The following is a 14,041-nucleotide window of genomic DNA, read 5'->3' as shown; positions in this document are numbered from 1 at the left end:
TATGGGACCCTGTACGCAGTCATTTCGGCCAGGTCTCTCTTTAAAAAGATGTAATGTTTCTCAAGTGACTTGCATAGTTTTTTCCTATACTACAGTTACAGTTAAACATAATGATGTACTGAGCTTTAAAATATGTCAACGCATTGTATATTATTGCAGAAGGAGCTGGAGCAGACTAGGGTTGCTACCAATGATAATTTACGTTGTTAATTACTACAAAATAGTCACACAAATAATGTAAATGCTCACAACTTCCCAAAGAGACACAGACTTTTTCAGTGCCTTGTTTTGTCCAACCAACAGTCCAAAACCCAAAAGATATTCTTACATACAAGCATTAAGTAACTTAGGAAACCACAAAAGACTCATCTTTGAGATGCTGGAGGCAGAGAAAATGATAAAAATCAATCTATCAAAATCATAATTCCATCCATAAGTAACAAAATGTATGAGTATTTTGGTCATACACTTTCTGTAATAAAACATCTAAAAGCATAACATATTATCCAATGGGGGTCTGTGGTCTAATCTGTGTCAGTTTAGGGGTCCTTCATGTGAAGGAAAAAACCCCAACTTTGCCTCTGGTCTCGCATCTTTTCAATCTGCTAAAAGATTCTCAACTAAAAAAACTAATTTCCATTTCATCCTTCAAAACCATCAGATCATCCTTGTTCACGGACATATGCAGTTGCTTCTCTACATAATAATTTTCCCAGCTAAATATTTGAATGGTTTCTCCCTCTCTTACTCACCCATGTATCTGTGCACTTATCTCGATATAAGGGTTTGTTTTCTGTGTATTTTATGTAATTTCCAAAAACTGTATGTATTTGTAATGTATGTATTATCTAGCACTGCTTCCCTTTCCCTAAGTGGCTATGCCACTTGTCAGGCTGCCATTGTAAATAAGAACCTGTTCTTAATGACTTGCCTGTAAAAGTAAAAGGTGAAATAAAATAAAATAAATAACAAAAAAGTGAACTCAAAATACAGTCAAATGTATTCTTGGTTGGTTTTGTCGGTGCCCCTTGAAACCCCCTGAAGGGCCCGGTATGCTAGCAGCAGGGGTGGAAAGAACTTAAGAAAGAAAGAAAGAAAATAGATAGACAGATAGATAGATGAGAGAGAGAGAGAGAGCAGACATGCAGATGACATAGTTCAGGGAGGTCGAGCTGCTCGGCGGCCGGTAAACCAGTGACGTCATGCCGCCAGTCAGACATGCTAACTGGCCACACACGGCGCCCGTTACAATCCGTTACAACCCGAAAAGTTCAACTCAACTAGCTACAAATGCAATCATAATCTTCCCGGTGTCGCCCCGACTGAGACCGGCGTACGACCCACCTTTCAAATTCACATTTTCAAACTCGTCATCATCGGCCATTTCTGCAACTCATTCAAGCGAATCACTTCCTGCCTCTCTCTCTCTCTCTCTCTGCCTCTCTCTCTCTCTACCGTTATGACTTGTTTTAACGTTAGCTTTGATACTGTATTTTACGACTTCCGTATCACATACCGCACAAATGTACGTGAATCTGAATGGAAGTTTAAGAGCAATAATAATGTAGCTAGTCGGGTGCTTAAAAGTTTAACCAAAAAAAAAACTCGGTTTAAATCTGTTCAGGAGGTCCCACTCCAACCGAAGTTGCAGTAGTTAAAGCAGTTAAAAGCAACCGTTGGTCCGTTGCAGCCGTTAAAGCAACCGTTGGCTTCCTGGCTCCCCGTACTTGCTGGAGTGACGGTAGATTGAATGAGTTATGAAAGAGTACACGGAGAGAGCATGGCGGACAAACATGTCCAAGTTGTGAATATTACCTGCTTTTTGGGTGCAGGACGCCTTTTAGAGGGTGGCTAACAACAAGCGGGTGGCTCAGTCAGCGTCGCCGTTGAGTCAATCTTCTCTTCTCTTCTTGTCGACAGCAGCTTCGCAGAGAGTTCTGGCTAAACTACAGTGCTCGCTTCCTCCCTCTCTTTCTCGACTCCGGTCACTCTTTCTATCTTTTTTTTTTTTTCTTCTCTCTCTCTCCCTCTTCCTTCTGCCCTCCCTCCTTCGCTGGCTGCTCACTGGTTCGCGTAATTTCACTCAGTACGTAGCTAGCCGAAGCCGGGGTGCGGTCCAGGAAGAGGCGGGCCTCGGCCAAGTATCTACCGCTCTCTGGCCAATGGCTGCCGCGCTTTGGTAATCCACACACTTTGGGCCAATCAGAGGCGTGCATTCTTGGAGATGTGACGAGCCACTGGGGCAGAGCAAAAAAGCGCAGGAAAAAGCTGAACTTGAAAGAGTAGAGAGGAGGGAGGGGTACAGATAAAGCTGTGTTTAATGAGAGAGGTATGTGCATACTAAGGATTTTTATGACCATATAAGTACCAGTCACTCTCTGGATGCACTGCATCATTCAGGGCCTCCCTCGTGTGTCAACAGAGTCTAGTCTGACCACCGTCTGCTTTGAAAACAAGTAGCAGTGATGGCTCCAACAGTTTCATACTTTTTCAGCTGTAAGGCTGCCAAATGTAATATCAGACCCACACACATACATGTCTGGGCTATTCTATACTGCTACTCATGTGTTTACATTACATCAATATATAATATAATATAATAATAAACTTTATTTGTATAGCACCTTAAAAAAAACAATAGCTTACAAAGTGGCAGAAGCACATACAAATAAATACATATATATACACATCATTGTAATAGTTAAAATAGAAGATGGGACACCTTTAAAGGACAGTAAAAACGACAAATGAATACATAAAATGGAATTAACAGATGATACGTTCATCATACGTAAAAGACAATAAAGATGACATCACATGAAAGCAAGTCCATAAAAATGTGATTTAAAAGGAGTCAAATATTTCATAATCAAATACTTAATTCCACAGACAAATTAGTGTTTTCTTTTAACTGTAACAAAAACTGGCAATATTTTTAAACTTTATGAAACTGTACAAGTTTTAGAAGATGATGTACAACTGTAAAACTTTGAAACTGTTGCCTTTATCTGATATTGGAAAGATTATATATTCATAAGTGTTGCATCAATAATAGAGCACTGTATTTATCCATGTTAGTTTAGTTTCTCAGGTCAGAGGTCAGCAGCAGAACATGGAGCTGGATTTATTGGCTGGCCCAGCGACGCTTTGGCAGGATGGATATCGACGGATATAGTCAGCGATCATGTCCTTGTTAAAAATAAATAACTTCACCCTACTGGCCCCTGCTTCCACCAGGGGAATCAAAATATTATGTTTAACTACTTTATATAAACAATTTATGCTTTCTTGAGTTCCTAGATGCTCTAGGGGAAACATATTTGGATGGAATTGTCACTACCAGATGTCAGTCGAGTGCAAATGTGAGTTGCGCATGCGTCACTTTGTGACAGATGCAGATCTGTTTTGCTGTTAGCCACAGAATAATGAGATAGGTACATTACATTACATAATTTATTATTTAGCAACATTTATAACAACATGATCCCTAATGTCAGTTTTAGATTAGAAGCTGAAGTAGCCGACAAGAACCTGCTAACTTGAGACTTCTGTAATGTCAGTACAATAAAAATGGACCTACATAACCAAGTTCGTTCATTGCTGGCTACAAGTTAGCTGGATGTCACTAGAATGGATTTCACAATGCAGCCAGATCTTGATCCCTTGGTGTTGTGCCGTAATTAAACCGTTTAAATATGAAAACGCGCAACTCGCGTCTGCACAAGATTGTGGGGTTCGGCCACTTTCCTTCGCAGAAACTCGAGTGAAGACAATGACCTCTTCTGAAGAATCCATCATGTTTTTTTTAATCCTCCGTGTCCTCCTTGGCTTCTAGCAACTGTGTGGAGGAGGGGTGGGGGTGCGAAGGCTTCATGTGGACGCGCCGACAGTGTTGTTGTCATTACTTAGAATTCCTAATGGGGGCGACAGAAACTACACACTGTAGCTTTAAACATAAGTTACAGCAGGAAAGTGCAACATACACATTAATGCAGCAGAAATATTAAACCAGAAACATCAGATAGAAGAGGAAAACACTGATGGGGAACATTTCACTGCACAATATTATCTTCTTTACAGGTCTTTACAGGTCCACGTAAATGACGTGTCGATGTCAAAAGGACGTGCCATGTGGCCCGCCTTGAGCCCAAGACGAACTAAGCCGAGACAGTCTGGCGAGGTCAGTGACTCGAGTCTGTTCGGTGTGTTCAGTGCTCAAACGACCCATCTGATTGGTGGAGAGCTAACCCGGAAACAAGGAGCGGGATGAGCGTGACTAGAGTCTCTCAAAATCTGATGAAAATGCGGTGAATGTGCCGGCAGCCAGTAGTAATCTGTCCATGAATCTGGGGGGGTGGAGCTTCTGAAGGTGGGGGTTGTATTTGAATGGTGGTTGAGTTCAAATATCAACAATCTTTGCGCAACATCGATTACTGCACCTTTAAGAGATCTAACAAGATATTAAGTGCAGTATTTGTGTGATTGACAATGACAGGTTCCCATCTGGCAAACAGGTAAGGCAAGATTTTTGACCAGACACGTTGACAATATATGAGAACCACTGCAGGTGATGATCTAATTACTGTAAGGTAGGGAAACACCTGACATTTGATTTTATTGGCACTTCAAAAAGACCTACTCTTTCTTGAAAGGTGTAAGCAATGAAGATGGAGAAATGTAAAGATGACATGTTTATGTAGATGGAATCAAAGCTGAAGCAACAGATATCTAGAGTAGAGCTGGGCAATATATCGATATTATATCGATATTGTGATATGAGACTAGATATTGTCTTGGATTTTGGAAATCGTAATATCGTATAAGTGTTGTCTTTTCCTGGTTTTAAAGGATGCACTACAGTAAAGTGATGTCATTTTCTGTGTTACCAGACTACTCTAGCTGTTCTATTATTTTTTACCCAGACATTATGTCCACATTACTGAAGATTACATATCTTAAAGGGATACGCCACCGTTTGTTGAAATAGGGCTTATCTCGGTCTCCCCTAGCTGTAGATAGGTGGGCCAACGCATTTTTTGTGCATGCATTGTTTTAGTTTGGTGCAACACCGGCAGCGCCGCCGCTAGTTAGCTTAGCGTAGTGAATGGAATCCTATGTTGCCGGTTTTTGATATGATTTTCTCCATATCGCCCAGCCCTCATCTGGAGTATAATTCTTTTAGATGTACAAAATGAGGAATGAAAAGAAAGGAGTTTTGGCGCTGCAGGAGAGAGAAAGGGTTGGCAGGACGGTGCAAAAAAAACGGAACGGAAAAGGGATGAGTGAGACGATGGATGTTGGGATGAAGATCTGCGCAGCAATTGTCAAAATCTGCACAGAAGAATGGAACGGGACAATGTGAACCTGTTTTCATCCCATGGGGCAGCAGGGGACCCCCAAACTTCCCTTTCCCATGACTGGTGTTGATTAAGAGGTATGCGAGTTCATCTGACAGGGCTGTGGGGGTAGCGTTATGTTTGGAGAAAGAAGTTAGATTAGCAATGCTTTAGAGGAACTGTATAGGTACTCTTGACCTCTTTATGTTTGGTCTTCCCTTCTACACACACTGTAGATGATGATGCAGGAATGAGAACCACATGATGCTGCTCTGTGCTCCAGGGACAGGATGCAAACATGGCCTCCATAGGTGACATCCAGAGCCGGCCTGACCCATAAGCAAACTAAGCGGCTGCTTAGGGCCCCGTGGCTACCAGAGGGGCCCCCAAGAGCACTTGAAATGTCCCACAATAGAGCTCATAACAGAGGCGGTCTATATAAAGATAGTGTTGCTGCTAATAGGTCTCACATTAGTCTTTGAATGTGTATTTGTACATTATGAGTGCTTAAACTAATATTTACAATACACAAAAGTTGGTTTAGTGCCAAGTGCAGTGGCAACATGTTACAATGTGGAGAGTCCCCCAAACCAAATACTGCTTAGGGCCCCCAAAAGTCTAGGGCCGGCCCTGGTGATATCAACCCTTCACAACTACCCATTCAGCACACCACACAAAGGGAACTCTTAACCCTTGGTTTGTCTTCCTGTTGACAACTTTTGGTTTTTCTGGGTCAAAATGTTAAATTAAAACTTCCTTTCAACATTTGGGTCAATTTTTTTTTCTACACTTTTGTCGCTTTCCACAACTTTTTTCCGATTTTCCTGCACTTTGACATTTTTGTCACTTTTTTAATGTTCTTTTATCTTTTAATTTATTTCAAATTTTATAAAATTAAATAAAACACCCAAATTCAATAAAAGTAGTGTACTGATTATTTACTTTACTTGTGAAGAGCGTTGTATGGAACCATCCACGTTATCTTTTTTGACAATTTGTTTGAAAGAAAACAAATTTCTGACATAGAAACTTTGTGAAAATGAGAACATCAGCAGGGTTAAAGGGGCTCAGGTATGGCTGCCATGTGCTGACAAACATTGAAAAAATGACATTTTTCTGGTCAAAGTGTGATTTATGTTCACCATGTGTCATTATGTAAGGAATGTGTCCGTGTGTTTTCCTAAACGTTCAGCAGCTGGGCTTCAAATGCATGTAGAGCAAAACATTGAAACGGCCTGGAAAATTCAATAAATCTCACACTCTCTGGGATGGATGGGAAATATCGGAAATTTCAGCCGAGAGGTCAAAGGTCAACCCCTGTCGCCCGTTACTTGAGCAGGACCAGCTGCAGAGGAGAGGAGAAGGGGTCTGAAGAGGAGGAGTGAAAAAAAGAGAGAGGGAACTTAAAATAAACAATTTTTTTTGCAAATTTCAAAACAACAAAAAGTTCACATGTAATGAAAACCTTGTACCTGAGAAAAAATTTACACAAATTACACAAAAATGGCACGAGACACAAAACAAACACAAGTGGGCAGAGGGAGAAATGTAGGGTTGAAACGCAGGCATGAATTACCAAATATGGACACTTCTGACCTCACTATCTCCCTCCCTCTCTCTGCCTCCCGCTCTCCTTTTCACTGTGACCTAGTCTCTCTCTCTTTCTCTTTTCCCCTCAGCCGGTTGGAATAGCAGCAGGGTGTGTCCGTAATTCAGGGTGTGTAAAGCTATTATATCATTCAGTCAGAAAGAAAAAGAAAAAGGACCCATTCAGTGACAGCATGTTGAAAGGGTGGCATGTTAACTCACTGACCAATCTCGCTGTGTAATTACTTGTGTGAATTCATGTGTGTGGGCATTCACGCTTCACTGTCTCGGTGAGAATGTGTGTGTGTGTCTGTGCCTTTATGCATGCAACAAATACGTGTATAAATCCAGCAGCTTCGGAAATCGGTTAAAAGGCCAGGTCCGCGAAGAATAGTTAAGAGCACAATCCAGCTTTTAAGATATGGCAGAGTGACCTGTCTTGTTTTCGTCTGTTTTTCTTAGTCTCGTCCCGTTTCCAGCACCTCCATCCTCCCCCTTTCCTCAGTAATCAGTACACAGGAAGCACTGATAAGACACATGTTGACTCAAAAAAAAAAAAAAAAACTCAGGAATGTGGAGTAAAGGGACAACAAGCAAGGCTTGCCCTCTTCTGTTGAGATGTGTAGGCTCATTTATAATCTACGCCGATTTGACAACGTCTCCGGTGCAGTCAATAAGGAATTGTGAGCCATGTGGATGTTGCATGGGAAAAAAGGTGGAGGGACATAAACAGCAACAGAGGCTGCTTTGTCTGTCTCCGCTGGGTGTTTGTCTGGAACAGACTGGAGAGCTGACAAGGTTCGAGGCCAGCATGTGTTTAAAATATAAATAAAGCTATGTATTTACTATCAACACAGAATGCTCCGGCTGTTGTTGTTACAGAAGAGTCAGCGCTCTCCCACACACAAGAGTTCAATACACAGCCATAAATCTTTGTGGTGACCTGTCATTGATATAATGCATTCCCTAGCCCCTTACCCTAACCATCATAACTAAATGCCTAACCTTAACCCTTACCCTAACCCTAACCATAACCTAATTCTATCCCTAATCCTAAAACCAAGTCTTAACCCTCAAACAGCCCTTTAAACTCGTCGGGTCCAGCATTTTGGCCCCACATAGCTGTCCTGACCCCACAAGTATACTGTTTTCCCGGTTTTTGGACCCCACAAATATAGTTAAACGAGAAAACACACACACAGCAAAAAACATCTGAACCAGTGATATCATTTCAAACAAACAAACTGCAAAATATTAACAGTTTCAGGGTCTGAGAAAGGCGAGCAAATTGGAACAGAGTCAGTAGAAGAAATGTGCAACTGTGCCTCTCTCAGCCCGTTGGTTTGTTCAGCAGCAGCAGCAGCTTCCCCTGTCTTTTTTTTTTTGCCTTATATGGTCACAAGAGTGGTTGAGTATAAGAGAGAGAGACGGCAGGAGCGAGGATGGAGGTGTGGTCTATTGTTTTGGGGCGGAAGAGGTGTAGGGTTACGTGCTGTTCTTGAACCTTTGGAGCCTGTCGTCATCTATTCAGTCACCTCTCCCCTCTTACGGATGGCAGACAAAGAGGATGAGCAATCAAACATGGGACGGTGTGCGTGTATATGTGTGCGTGTGTGTGTGTGGGGAGAAGGAAGCAGTGTGTTTCACGAGTGTGAATCCTGAGGCCTAGAGACGAGTCACTGGCTATTTAGAAATTCAGAGGGCAGCAAGTGGTTAAAAAATGGCAGATCATTAACAAAAGATGCAGTCATGCAGTCCCAGGTTATCTCCAAACTATTCAGGAATGTCTCTCATCCGACACACAACAATTTGTACATCTGGATCACCTGCATATGTAATGCCAGTGGAATTCCCCTTATTCGAGAGAAAAAAAAAAAAAGCCTCTGCCTTTCTGCTTGCTACTGAGCAGCTCTGCATGAATACATGGTCTGCGATGATCTAATCCAAGCCAGGACCCACTAAAAGTGCAGATGGAACATGTCAAATGATGTGCTCCTAATAAGCAGTGTGGAGGCCCTGGGCATGAATCTGTCAGCTGTGGGCTCTGTAATGACATGCCGGGACGGGAAGGCAGGCAAGGGTTGGGAATGTTTTTTCGGTTAGCGAGTCGTGAGAGATGAGGGGTTGATGAAATGATAACTGCAGGTGCTGTCCTGTCTCCTTCAGCCTCATTTACCCGAGTGTGTCTAATACTAGTCATAATAATGAACTTATTTTATTTATATTGCACCTTTCATACAGAGTGTAGCTCAAAGTGCTTTACAATAAAGTGAGAAACCAGTGGTGTAGTCTATTGTATTGCTGTGGGTATACTTTACTGTATATGTATGGGCCAGGGAAATTTAGAGCATCAAAGACTTAATTTCCTGCATTCTGACACACTTTCATGCACCAATTTACAGTGGAAATACCTTTATTTAGCCTATGCGAAGAAAAAACCCAGATGACAATTCAAAATATATAAAGAATATAATGGAAAGTATAGTGTATGTTGCGTCATTGGGTATTTCTAAGTGGGTATATGGAGATCCTGGAGCTTTCTTAGTGGGTATAGTGGTATACCTGCGTATCACATAGACTACACCACTGGGAGAAACTACAAAACAAACCAAATCACGCAAATTAAAACACGTGTAGACCCTTGCGTGCAAGGGTGTAGGTTTGGTTTCAGCATTGGGGGTGGGGGCACATTATAACCAGGGGCTCTGGGGAACCTCCCACAGACTTAACGTTAATTTTCTACACTCCAATGATTCTGTAAAATAACAAGAAAAGGTTCTGGCAGCTCATTACAGAAATGTTGTGTGTAGCTGCTGTTAAAATACAGAACATTTTTTGTTAGGTCCGTTATATAAAAGTCTCTCATACAAAGCGGCTCAGTTAGTAAACTCTGAAAATGTTGAAAAAAACTTAAAAAATGTCACAATAAAGCGGCAAATAAATGCATCGAAAAAAAGTGTCACAATGGTTGAAAAAAAGCTACAAAAATGTCGTAAAAAGCAACAAACGTAAAAAAAAAAAAGTGACAACGTGGACCTAATATCCCAAAACCGATCATATATTGGACGGGACATATCCCCTTCATCCCCCCCCACCCCCGAAATCTACGCCTTTGTGATCAAACCAAACAATCAAATGAAAAAAAAAAAAAAACGAGGCACGCAGCAAACGTACGCCAAGAACAACAGCATATGTGAAAGATCAAAATAAGACAAGGGAAAGCATAAGAGCAATAAAACATCTGACAACTATGAAATCGAACAATGACTGACAATTAGTTAAAATAATATGAATAAATATGTTTTCAATTGTCATTTCAAACTGTTCACAGACTTAATCTCTTACATTCTCGGGTAGGGAGTTCCATAGTTTTGGTGCAAAAAAAGGCTGAGCTGCCCATTCATTCATTTCTTTATTTACAGCATTTGTGTGATAGTTTGCATTTAAAAACCCGGCAGCAGACGATCTAAGAGTCTGTGAAGGATTATAAAACAAATGTCCAGTCCCAAATCATTAAGAGACTTATAAACAAGTAAAAGAACTTTAAAATCAATCCTAAAAGACTCTGGGAGCCAGTGCAGGTTAGCTAAAACAGGGGAATAAGGCTCTCCCAGTTCTAGGGGCAATGGCACAGAAAGGCCTTAATCCTACCTGATAGGGTACTCTCTATCTATCTATCTATCTATCTATCTATCTATCTAAAATAATATAATATATAATAACAAGTGGGGAATAAGTTGGTTGGAATAAAATGCCCAAGATGTTATTTTATTTTTTTTAAGATAACTTTTTGGGCTTTTCCACCTTTAATTTTTGACAAGACAGCTAGGTGAGAAAGGGGACAGAGAGAGGGAAGACGTGCAGGAAACCATCACAGGCCGGACTCGAACCCTGGACCTCTGCGTCGAGGCATAAACCTCTAGTACATGTGCGCCCGTTCTACCCACTGGGCCACCCAAGATGTATTTCTGCTATAGGAGACAATAAAGGCTTATCTTATCTTACAGTCCACACATGCACATCTTATAGGAAAGAGTCTTTGCACAGAACGCATGTGTAGCAGAGTTATTATAGTAAACTAAAACCAGAACAGGCAGTGACATACTGTATATTTTTGGTAAAAGAACTGATTGAAAATTCAAAACTATTTCATGTTAAACTTTGCATTTCCTTGTGGTTTCATTGCTCTACTATTCCATTGTTAATTATTTACAGGTGTCCAGTGATAACACACCTATTTATTACTTGTGATTGCTTGCTTTTATAATTTAGAACCGTAGCAACCTCCAAAACAAGCAGGCAGCCTCAGAAGTCCGACATTTTCAGTTTCAATATGATCGTGGATGGTTGATCATCAGGTGCAAGACTCAAGGCATTATAATGTCAAGATTAGGGATGCACCGAATCCAGATTTTTGGGGGTTGGGCTGAATCCTGAATCCACTGGTTGAGATTGTGCTGACTCCTCCTCCCATCCTCGGTCCATGAACACAGTAAACACATGAATGAAGTCAACAGTGACTGTCCTTCCTTTTCCGTACCTGAAGTTGCTGCATTCTGGCTGCTGTCTGGAGATTCCTTCATGCACAACTCGTATTCTTTCGGATGTTTCATACCAGATGTTGTAACAGCGGCCATGTTGTGTATAGTTTAGGGTCCTCGCCACCACCAGACCAATCCGCATTGAACAGATTGAACATGTAGCTGGACTTGAATGGCCTTCTTTTGACCAAAGTACTGCCAAACAACAACTTCACCAGTTCTATTTTGTCTTTCTCACAGCTGGATTCGGTGCATCCCTAGGAAAAACACAATGTTCAATGTCGCAACAAGATGCCTTGAGTTTGACACGTGCAGTAGATAATTGGATATGAACCACAATCCAATCAAGATAGTCAAGATGGAGAGAAAGACAAGAGGGCGGACACTGCTGAATGCAAGGGGATGACAGAAGACATGTAATTTAGAAGGCTGCTATGAATGGAGGTTGGTGTGTGGGCGTTTCAGTCCCACTGATGAGAGGGTTGTGACAGCGCGAGAAAACACCTACATGTTCAGACAGAAAGCAGAGAGATGGAGGACCAAACACTGACGTACTGTATAATATAACAGGGAATAATAGAGAGCTACTTCCAAGTACATCATCCAAAAAAGCTTAGAGCTGCAACTAATGATTGTTTTCATTCTCATTGTGTTGAATATTGTTATGTATTTTGGGCTACTACGAGATCTGTAGTTGAGATACAACTAGGCATGGGCCGGTTACCGGTTTCAAGGTATACAGCTGCTTGAAAAAGTCACGCTTTCAAAACCACTAACATGCGGTATGAACGGTTTTCATGTGTCTCCAAGGACAGAAAGTGCACTTTAGAAATCCCTCTCCCGTGCAGTGTTTAAAAATAAAATACATTGTGTTCAATGGAAAAAATTAGTTTTTTTACCCAGACATTTCAAAATAATACATTTTAAAGTGCTCATATTATTTTTCATGTACATAACTGTATTTTGAGGTTGTACCAGAATAGATTTACATGGTTTAATTTTTAAAAAAAACACCACATTTTTGTTGTACTGCACATTGCTGCAGCTCCTCTTTTCACCCTGTGTGTTGAGCTCTCTGTTTTAGCTACAGAGTGAGACCTCACACTTCTGTTCCATCTTTGTTGGGAGTCGCACATGCTCAGTACCTAGGTAAGGACTACTAACCAGTCAGAAGCAGAGTATGAGGATCCTGACAGTACCTAGGTAAGGACTACTAGCCAGTCAGAAGCAGAATATGAGGGTGTGCCCTGACACTAGCCAGTCAGCCAGTCAGAAGCAATATGAGGGTGTGCCCTGACAGTACCTAGGTTAGGACTACTTGCCAGTCAGAAGCAGAGGAGGGCGTGCCCTGACAGTAGCCAGTCAGCCAGTCAGAAGCAGAGTATGAGGATCCTGACAGTACCTAGGTAAGGACTACTAGCCAGTCAGAAGCAGAATATGAGGGTGTGCCCTGACAGTACCTAGGTAAGGACTACTAGCCAGTCAGAAGCAGAGTATGAGGGTGTGCCCTGACAGTACCTAGGTTAGGACTACTAGCCAGTCAGAAGCAGAGTATGAGGGCGTGCCCCGACAGTACCTAGGTAAGGACTACTAACCAGTCAGAAGCAGAGTATGAGGGCCCTGACAGTACCTAGATAAGGACTACTAGCCAGTCAGAAGCAGAGTATGAGGGCGTGCCCTGACCCTAGGTAAGGAGCCAGTGAGTGCCCTGACAGTACCTAGGTAAGGACTACTAGCCAGTCAGAAGCAGAGTATGAGGGTGTGACCCATGTTGGTCTCTGAAGTAAAGGCTGGACTACAATAGAGCTGTTTGGAGCAGTTGGTGAACAGTGTTTTCTGTTGGAGATGGTAAGTCCATTTGGGGGGGGACTTTGGGCTTTTTCACTTTGTAAACCTATAACGTGTCTAAAAAGATATATAACACAATAAAGGAAAGGGGAAAAGCCAAAAAGCATAATATGAGCACTTTAAAGCTGTAACTGCAATACCGCAAAACCGTGATACTTATGCTGAAGGTTATCATACGATCAGAATCTCATACCGGTCCCATGCCTAGATACACTTGATGGATTGTGGGTAACTTTGGCTTCAGTTGTTGGTGCTAGCCATGCTGCTGTAAAGACATGTTGTTGGGCTAATGAACAGTTAGTATTCTGTCATAGTCCAGGTTATCATTGATATATCTAGTAACATGAAACAGGGAAGAATATAACAAATATATTTTTTCGATTTTGGCCTATAAAACGTCAGAAAATGGTGAAAAATGTCGATCAGTCACTACGTTTACCTGCACGATATTCCGTTTTTTGCCGGAAATGCACAACACAGATGCACAACAATGGCAAATTATTTTGTATTGGAATAATTTTGTTGGACCAATTAAGTAAAATCTGATAATTTCCCACAGCACACAAGACTATCTCTCACATTAGTGTGCTGTAGCACAGTGGTTGAAAATCACTGCTCTAATCCAAACACATTTTTTCACGTTTTATACTCGTCATAAAAACCTCACACTCTCATCCACAGTGAGAAATAGTTCAAAACAACCAAACACCGGGAAAGTCCATAACTATT

At 41.5% G+C, this 14,041-nt stretch overlaps 1 protein-coding gene across 2 annotated transcripts in view; it reads right to left on the bottom strand.

Annotated features, from left to right (window-relative positions):
* LOC114570098 (myosin-9) overlaps positions 1-2,112 on the bottom strand; it is a 58,283-nt gene extending 56,171 nt beyond the window's left edge. For both annotated transcript variants that reach the window (XM_028600318.1, XM_028600319.1), the window contains exon 1: positions 1,816-2,112. The gene's annotated coding sequence lies outside the window, so the exon portion shown is untranslated. The remainder of the gene's footprint in view (positions 1-1,815) is intronic.
* Between the last annotated feature and the right edge of the window lie 11,929 nt (positions 2,113-14,041).

Source organism: Perca flavescens, chromosome 15 (genome assembly GCF_004354835.1).
Source record: "Perca flavescens isolate YP-PL-M2 chromosome 15, PFLA_1.0, whole genome shotgun sequence".
In the NCBI taxonomy this organism is placed as follows: domain Eukaryota; kingdom Metazoa; phylum Chordata; class Actinopteri; order Perciformes; family Percidae; genus Perca; species Perca flavescens.
This window is presented reverse-complemented; position numbering and strand designations above follow the sequence as displayed.